The sequence below is a fragment of the Aegilops tauschii genome, chromosome 1 (genome assembly GCF_002575655.3).
Source record: "Aegilops tauschii subsp. strangulata cultivar AL8/78 chromosome 1, Aet v6.0, whole genome shotgun sequence".
Taxonomy (NCBI): Eukaryota; Viridiplantae; Streptophyta; class Magnoliopsida; order Poales; family Poaceae; genus Aegilops; species Aegilops tauschii.
Window position 1 is genome coordinate 344,173,379 of NC_053035.3, and position 9,974 is coordinate 344,183,352.

The 9,974-nt window shown below is 40.5% G+C and overlaps 1 long non-coding RNA gene across 1 annotated transcript; it reads left to right on the forward strand.

Moving 5' to 3' along the window:
- Positions 1 to 3,628: 3,628 nt before the first annotated feature.
- LOC120962607 (uncharacterized) lies at positions 3,629 to 6,834 on the forward strand. The gene is made up of 3 exons (XR_005753334.3): positions 3,629 to 4,401; positions 5,088 to 5,180; positions 6,674 to 6,834. It is a non-coding gene; the product is annotated as an uncharacterized lncRNA (long non-coding RNA).
- The last annotated feature ends 3,140 nt before the right edge of the window (positions 6,835 to 9,974 follow it).

Sequence of the window (9,974 nt, forward strand, 5' to 3'; positions counted from 1 at the left end):
TACTACACTGGAGGTGCCTACTACTACGTACAGCCCGCTGACGACGACCAGGAGTAGTTAGGAGGATCCCAGGCAGGAGGTATGTCTGTACTCAGATATTGTTGCTTCCGCTGACTCGTCTATGATCGAGCACTTGTATTCGAGCCCTCGAGGCCCCTGGCTTGTATTATGATGCTTGTATGACTTATTTATGTTGTAGAGTTGTGTTGTGATATCTTCCCATGAGTCCCTGATCTTGATCGTACACATTTGCGTGCATGATTAGTGTACGATTAAATCGGGGGCGGCACACAAGGCCAGGACTTCCCCTCCCTGGCCCGATCTGACGGAGAGAGGGCCAAGCCTTGCCACTCCGGTGGTCACTTTGGACAAATCCGGTCGGGGAAGCCACCGTAGAGACTCAACGTCGGCGCAGCAGCAGCAGTCCTTGCGACGGTGGGTGCCGGAGCTCGTCAAGCAACTCACCGTCGGCGGCCACGACCACCTCATTCCCTGCTGTGCGTCTCCGTCAACTACTGTGGCATTGACGACAGTGAGCTAGGAGCCTACGAGGTAGACGCTCTGCTGACTGTGTCATCAAGGCCTCCACATGGCTCCTCTTGCGGCAGACTGCTGGTTGTTTGTCATGTCCTTGATCACCCTAATTTAATCCAAGTCAGGGTAGTCTCTTGCATTAAGCCATCTGGCTATGCTCTGCAATTTCTCGAGAGAACATTGTGGAGAACCTCACTCATGGATGGTTGGTTCAGTTTTTGGGATGAATTGATGACAAGGAGAGCACGTTGGAAATAGTGGAAGTGGAGACGGGAGAGGATGAATTTTTTCAAGGGACAATTGCATTTTTACCCCTAGTTGGTTCCTACCCACGGGTTTTGCCCTTAGTTTTCGAGCTTGCTCAGTTTTGCCCTTACTTTTTCCGTCGAGGTCCCTCGAATGCCCTTTGACCGTTTGACCAAAACTTTGAAAATTCATAACTAATTCATATGAACTCAGAAAAATGCAAATAAGATATCAAAATGTTCAGATAAACATTACCTTTATGTGCACATCATTTGCATTCAGGACAAAAGCACCCTTTAAACTACTTGAGGTAATTAATGTTATTAACATTATTAAAAATAAAAGGTATAAACAATATTTTTTCATGAATAAAAATTACATGCAAATGTAGGTGATGTTTTCTGAACATCCAGATATCTTATTTGCATTTTTCTGAGTTCGTATCATCTTGTTAAGAATGTTCTAACGACTTTGACCATTATTTGGAAACTTCATAACAAGTTGATACGAACTCAGAAAAATGCAAATAAGATATCAGGATGTTCAGAAAACATCACCTACATTTGCATGTAATTTTTATTCATGAAAAAAATATTGTTTATACCTTTTTATTTTTAATAATGTTAATATCATTAATTACCTCAGGTAGTTTAAAGGCTGCTTTTGTCCTGAGTGCAAATGATATGCACATAAAGGTAATGTTTATCTGAACACTTTGATATCTTATTAGCATTTTTCTAAGTTCATATGAATTAGTTATGAATTTTCAAAGTTTTGGTCAAATGGTCAAAGGGCATTCGAGGGACCATGACGAAAAAAGTAAGGGCAAAACTGAGCAAGCTCGGAAAGTAAGGGCAAAACCCGTGGGTAGGAACCAACTAGGGGTAAAAATGCAATTGTCCCTTTTTTCAATGATGTATTTTTTTCAGTTTAGTGAACCTAGAGTGCCATTCGCAACATGTTTCAGGTGACCCAGAAGTTCCCTTTCACCAGCAGTTACAGAGCATTCAGAGTTCCGAGCTCTGTCGACGTCGCCAGCCTTGTGAAATGCCAACTCGTCGCTTCTTTCAGTGGTAATTCTCGATTCTTTGCACCCTTACATGCAGATTCAGAGATGAGTGTCAAATTCTTCAGACAAGTTCTGAGACAGAGTAAGATCCTTACATACTGCTTGTGTGCAGCTGACGGGAAACACGTAGATGTTACTGGACTACAATTACCCGGCGTGCTGGATGACATGTTTGCATACACAGGACCGCTCGGTGCGGTTTTCAGCAAGGACTCTGTGAGCCTGCACCTTTGGGCTCCTACAACACAGGTTTGGCTTCTAACGACGACATATTTTACCATCTCAAGTGTCGCCTCCGGTTCTGTACTATTCCCGCTTATATGTAAAATGTCCCCAATATATCTTGCAAGATGTGAGTGTGTGGTTCTTGGATGGTTCGCCGGCCCTGCTCTAGAGACGGTGCAACAAAGGAGTCAAATGGTGTTTGGAGTCTTACTTGACCAAGAGAGTGGGAAAACCGATACTATTTATATGAAGTTGACGTGTATCATCCAACTAAGGCACAAATTCTGAAATGTTTAGCTGGTGACCTTTATGCTAGAGGGTATGTGGCTGTGCGTATTTCAGTTATGTAGTTCAGGGAGAGGAACTTTCCGCAGAAGAAAAAAGTTCAGGGAGAGGAAGAAACTAGCTTGTTGTTTATTTGATCAGCCTTTCTGCAAATGGAGCGCGGACCTGGTTGGTTGACATTAACAATGAAACATTGAAGCCAGCTTCCTGGGATGAATTGGCCGATGAGAAGCCAAAACTTGATTCCTGCTCTGACATAACCATCTACGAATTGCACATTCGTGATTTTAGGTAAATTGTGCTGCTTGATTTACACAACTAAAAATCTGGCGGGGTTTATGCATAATCATCTTTGGAACTTACCTATCTATTTCCTGTGCTTTTCAATTACAGTGCCCATGATGGCACAGTGGACATTGACTCTCGTGGAGGATTTCGTGCATTTGCATACTAGGTCTTCAGAGTTGATTTACTAGATGTATTGCATTGCCTTTTTTCAACAGTATCTCATGCTGATTGCATTTTGGAACCTGTGGTACAGGCCTCAGCAGGAATGTTTGACTCATGTGCATTTGTTGCCAAGCTTTCATTTTGCTGGCGTTGACGACATTAAGGGCAACTGGAAATTTTTCGGTAAGGAAATATTTGTCTTTATAAAAGGTGGTAAGGCACTTTTGAGCTTTTGCTAGATGTCTATCATTTTGTTGTTGGATAGCAATGAGTGACAACTACTTATAAGTACTTGGTTTAAACTGCACCTCTTCATTTTCGTCTCATTTACTTCAGATTGACTTATTTGGTTATACAGAACTTCATTTACTCTGGCAGATGAGTGTGAACTAGCAACATTCCCTCCAGGATCAGATATGCAACAAGCAGCAGTAGTAGCTATTCAGGAAGAGGACCCTTTTAATTGGGGGGTATTCATTTCACACTTCTTTTTCCCTCAAACATTCCAGATACTAATGTATCATGGTGGTGTTAATATCGGAAAGTTAATTATGTTCTTGCGAGTAAAATATTCTTACATATGGTCATATTTATGCTAAAGGTATGACTCTGTGCTTTGGAAGGTTCCAAAAGGAAGCTATGCAAGTGATTTCATCAGGAAAGAGATGGAGACGAGTGGAAGAGAGCCTCCCCCAAGCTATGTCTAGGCGATGCACGGGCGACGGCCACCCTTCCTGTTATTGCCTCCATGGCTGACTGCTCATCCCCAGTAACCTCCCCCCCCTCACGTGCGCCACACTCTGGGATTAAGGTCTGCTCCTTGGCTAGCATTTGCGCTGACCGATTCTCTGATTTCTCTCCACCGAAGAATCAAAGAAACAAGCAAGCTGATGTCTAACATATTTGTTTCGTAATAGTTGGAACTGGAAGAGGAAGCTCCAGTACAATTCAGATCTCTGCTCAAACTCTCAATATCTCATGCATACATAACTGCTTATTGTGTGAATATTAGACGTTACTTGTGCATCATCTTCACCCTTTCCTAATTCAATATCTGTAAAAGTAGGCAAAGCTTCCTGTTATTATGTGCTATAATATTTTTGAATTGCTGTCTAGAAAATACTTGGTCAGTTCTTCCGTAAGAAAGCTGAAGTTGGATATTAGGTGCTTTAACAAAGCTACTCCCTCCGTTCACTTTTATAAGTCATTTCAGACAACTCAAAATAAACTACTTTGCACATTGTCTGAAATGTCTTCAAGGCCTTATAAAAGTGAACAGAGTGAGTGATTCTTTTAAGCAATTACATTACCATTGTTAGATATATTATTCAGAGCTCACTAAAGTAGAAAGGTTCTGATGCTTTGACGGTACAGTTTCCTGAGCATGCTTCAATATCATTTGTTTCTGCATATCGTTAAGGCTTTTCATGATTTTTTTTTCTGTTTTTAAAGATTGTCAAAGTACATGCTGCAAGATACTGTTGAGTTAATTAATTTCCTCGAGTCAAACAAAAATATGGAAACAGTCAAGGAGATGTCGAATGATGAATATATTCAGATACTAAGAGAGGTTCTAAAATGTGTTTTGGCAGGTTAGTCCTGATCGTGCTTATTTTTAAACCCGAAACATTCTTTATCATTGGAGGGTTCTCTATAATCCCATAATTGTGAAGTCAATTGCTTAATTTGATTGAGAGTACTTAAGTTAATGCACATGTTTATTTTTCTAGATTGTATCTTAACTGCTTGGACTCTTCATGTACACTAAATGTGAAACTCATTATGATTTGGAAGTGCCTGATAGCTTGTGACATAATTGACGTAGTTTATCAATCATGCAATTTGTTGTTAGCAACATGTACCAGATTTTGGTAATTTCCATTTCAATATTGTTTTTTGTTTTCATATATCCTAGATCATACTAAGATACTAAGAGATTCCTTACTGCATTAACATTGGCATCCATGGTTACTTCTCTGTATATATGAAAAATGTAGATAAAATGTACATCCTCTAGCTCTCATGCGTTTTAGTCTCTCTTTTCTCTTTATGCTGTATCACCAATGGTGCGCGCGCGAGAGAGAGGGAGGGAGGGAGCGATGGAGAGGGAGAGGGAGAGGGGTCTAAATGATTGTATCCGTACCAGTTTCATGTTTCCATGCATGTCACATAGAAAACAGTATCTTCATGTGGCAAGTATCTAATGCATATACATGAGTAATATTATTTATCGTATTCACATACTAATATATTCATGATTTTTTTTTTTGCATTGTAGAGTGCTAGCACGCTACATTGGAGAGAAAGCGTTGAGAGAATGCTTTGTTGGGATGATAGACATGAATAATCAATCCTGAATCCTCATTCCAAGGTTAGATTTGTACTTCCTGCCCAGTTCTTTTTCACAAAGGACCAAGCCTCTTACTTTATCCATTTCTTAATTTTGTTCCTTCACAGAAAAACATTTTCTCATTTCAATCTTTCTCCATTTGGTATGAGTATGACACACGCTCTGAATTTTTTGATTATTCTTGGTTGATTAATGGTTGGTGTATTGCCTTCCACTTTGGATTATTCTAAATCTTCTTGCTTAGGCTATGTGTACCATTCTGTCATGTGCCACCATTGATCTGAGCAAAAATCAGTGTAGATGAACCGAGCTATTTTATTATAAGCTGTGTACAGAACTTCCTGGAAAGATAACCATGTAGTTATTGTTTTATGCCGTATATATTCAGATAGGTGAATTATCGCAAGTTAGTCCCGGTATGTTAATAGGATTGTGCCAACCTAGAGCCTTTTCAGATCGTGCCAACTCTGTTTGGGGTTTCCTTCTACCTAATCAAGGCTTAGCCCAGTTTGTCTTGTCCTTATCTCCTTTTCTGTCATAAATTCTTCATCTATTCAAGAAGCTCATTTTTGTTAGTTGGAACAACTGAAAAAATCATACTCCCCCCGTTCCTGCATATAAAGTCTAATTGTTTTTTCAAAAGTCAAACGAGTGCATGTTTGACCAAGTTTTTAGAAAATATATTGATATCCACTATACCAAATTTATATCATTCGATCCGTCATGAAAAGTAGTTTTATATTTTATCTACTAGGTTTTTCAGATGTTGATATTTTATTCTATAATCTTGGTCAAACATTCGAATGGTTGACTTGGAGGATATCAATACACCTTATTTTCTGGAATGGATGGAGTATCATTCTTGGTGTGACGGACAAACATAAAGAAAGGTCCGCAAAGAGTGCACTCACAAAAGCCATGTACTGTAGGCCATGAGTGATTACCTTGAAAGCTTTCTCATTGAGGCCATAGTTCCAAACTATACCATCCTTTAAGAAACATTCAATCAGAATTGGAGGAAATGCCATCCATTGGGGTTCTGAAGTTCTGAACTTTGATCTCTCTATTTGAATCGTTGTTATTATTTTGTCTGTAGGCCATGAGCAAATAATCTGGAGAGTGCCTAATGTTCCTCAACTTTTCTTATGTTCCAAATTCACTATTAGTGTTGATCATCTTCAAAGAACAGAAAACGTATGACAGGATTAAGATTGTAATTTGTGCTCATATTTTTTTTCCAAAATTCACTGCTTGATTAATTTTGTTGTAGAAGCTTGAGAGAAAAAGATAGTAAATACATAGTAACTTTATGTTGATTTAAGAGTAATAGCAACACACCTGCTTTTAACTATATATAAATATCTCTATATTGTTCTATACTGTCCGTCAGCAAGCGAGCGTTTGAATTGCTGTTGATGTGCATTGTACATGGGCTTGGCCACTTGGATCGTGAGACGAGATCGATCGACTAGATGCTTGTTTATCTGTGTTGTCTTAATTTAACTTTGTGGAAGGTTGCGAGCCGAATGCGTCATCGACGAGGAGGTGAGTTTGGATTTGGACGGTGAAGATGAGAAGATAGTTGGGGAGGAAGAAGGTATAAAATCAACAATATCGTCTGGTGTGCGTGAGGATCCTAATGGTACATGTTTGACGTGATCGTTGCTAACCTAATAAGATATGCGGTGGCGCGAGGTGGTGGCATAAATGGGGCGGTTGTGTTGCATGTCCAAGGCTGCACTAGGGAGGCGCGAGCGGTGCCTCCCGCAAGATTCCATTGGGGCGACGCATGGGCGGCAGCCACCCCCAAGACCCTGTTAGCACAATTTCATAATAATATATTTATACTGATCGTTGTGCAAAATAGAACGCTATTGTTTGTAGTTATATTAGTTTACTTCCTCTATATACAATGACACGTCTTATTGTGTGTCCAAGAGGAAGAAAAAATATATGTTTCTAGGTGTTATGTGACTTACCTTTAAAAGGAATAACTCTAATAAGAAGTCCTGTTTTAGATGCCGAGTTGATGAAATTTGTTACCTAAGATATATGCGGTAATTTGATATGAACCCAAATATCTTGTTTTCCTTCAAATAAATTATCCCTGGAAATATTTGTTTTGAGTAAATATTTCTTTATTGTAGGCATGTTGTAACCACTAACAAGTCCAGTCACCATCACATGTTTACTGCGTGGATTCCATATTTGTCACAATATTGGCATAATCGACATGTGTGAGTCATCTATAATCTACGAGATGGCCAAATGGATAAGATTATTTAACATGTTTACTGCGTGGATTCCACAAGTGTCATAATATTGTTTGTACATGTGAAATTTAACATGTAACTCTTGCAACTATTTCAAGAGCCCGTGGCAACGCACGGGCACTCTACTAGTCTCTACTCTTAATGGACGACTTGGTGAATAGTCTACGTGGTTTAATTTCGCTGGTTTTTTTCGTCATCCTTCCACCTCCGGTTTTTTTCGTCATCCTCCACCTGCGTTAACTCGCAATCCTCCCGTGAAAAAAAAACATGCCAAAAAAAACCCTACGATCGATGCCTCCTGCCCACAGCAGATCATTCTCCGCCGCCCTCCCAGCGATCTGCGGCCGATCCCTGCGGAGCTTCCCTCCCCAATACGATCTGACGGAGAGAGTGCCAGATCCGGCCGGGGGAGCCGCCGTAGAGCCTCCACGTCGGTGGAGCAGCACCTCATGCCACGGGCGCCGCCGCCACCTCCTGCCTCACGACCCTTTGCCGCGACTCCGCCCCCAAGCGCCGCTCCCGCACGCAATCCGAACCCTATCCCGCCATGCTTTGCTGCCTCGCCGCTTGAGCCGCGCTGATGGAGCCCGAGCAGGCGGTGGCCGACCCCGTCGCCGCCGCCGAGCCTGTGGACGAGGAGAAGGAGAAGGAGGAGGAGACAGAGGCGGCCGAGGACGAGGAGGACACGCTGCTGGACCGCGCGCAGCCTGATCTCACGGGTCCCTTTGCACACGTGCAGGTACAAACCATCCTCATCCAAAATCGTGTTTTCCGCTCTGATTTGCCATGCTAATGTGGTTTCAGACTTGCCCAATATGTGATACTGTGTTTTGCAGTTCGTCAATGGACCAATGCCTAATCTCCCCAAGGTACTAACTACTAATTTCTTCCACCCTCTTGGTTCTAACTATGTGCTCTGTCAAACTGTTTCCACCCTTGGCCTTCGGTACAACTCAAACATGAGATGTAGTCTTAACCCTCCACCTAACTTTTGTGTGTTTTCTGAATAATAAAAGTATCAAGCATTTGGTTTACTGGTTGTAATTGCTGTTTTAGGTTGATGTTTCACTGGACCCGGTGAAGGAGTTGAGCAGAGTAATATCTGAGCGAAAAAATTGAGGGGCGTGCTTTGGTTGTGCTCTCAGGTATTTTCCACACATAAAACTTGAAGTGTATTTCGCATATTCCCCATTTTCTTCTTGATGCTTGAGAAAATCAAAAGATGCCTACAAATACACAGAGTTTTGCATCTCATAGTTAGTCCATCTCATGCACCCGTGCTTCTGGTACACGGAGAAACACTTTTAGCAGGTTATCTAACGTTTTAATTAGGATGTGTGTCGCCGTGGGTACCTGATACTCTAATATCCTTTCAGCCAGGTTATTTTACGAGGGTTGTGTGCACTGAACCCCATTTCTCTGGACCAAGGTATTCTTCTGGCCCTTTTCCAGCAACGGACATGCGACATAGCCAACTACACATTTTTCCTAACATTGATGTAATGTACTGCTAGAAATTGATTATATTTTTTTCAGTCAGTACATCGGATGTAATGTACTGCTAGAGATACGAATTAGTTTCAAGCACTATGATTTTACATCAAGATGATGTTTCTTTGTAACAGGGACGATGAACAAGATGGGAATGAGGAGGATGCTACTAATCCGGAGTAGTAATATTGGATTACAGGTCATGGGTTAGTAGTTAACTGCAGAAATCAGAATATTGGATAGCAGTAACTAAGGCCATTGGCAATTTTTATCATATATCATAATTTATTTGTGTGATTCCTTTACCAACTACATGTTTCTATTTGTTTCCTATATTTTGTTTGTTCCTGAATATTTTATGAATTGTGTATTTCTATTTTAATACATAAGACTCTTTTTCATGCAATTTACTCAATGGCCTATATGAGAAGCCCTAAATAAAGCTATTCCTCATTTGTACGCTTTCTTACTTATATAGATCAAAATATGGAATTCTCTGCAGGTTAACTAATACATGCATCAGCTTTGTATCATAAAGATTTCACCATCCCAAGGTAATGGAAATAAGTTCACAAGATTCTCATGTTGAGGTCTGTACAAAGAGATACAAGGCAATGTCTGTGTGCTGGAAGGAGAAACTCACTGCCAAAGCTATAATCCCTGATGCTAAAGCCTGCATGTTCAGATCTGCAGAGTTTACTCATATTACTGTATGGTATATTATTAACTTTCTTTTTATACTTCATATTTGCAACATATATCATCCATTTTAGTATGATTTTACTTTTCAGACATTTATTAAAAAAACTGCAGTTAGGTTCTTCACAGCTAGGAGCTCTTAATCAATTGTAGTTATACTGAAAGATTAAGATGGAGGGGGTCATTAAAAATCAGCAATTGTTCCAGCCAACCGGTAGTAGTGGGTGCAGCATTTGAAGACACCAAAAAGAGCCTTGGACTCTGATGGATGTAATGCCTGCCATTTATATATGTTGATTTAGTTCTACTAAACATATAAATGAAAAAAAAGTTTGTATTTGCTGACATATAT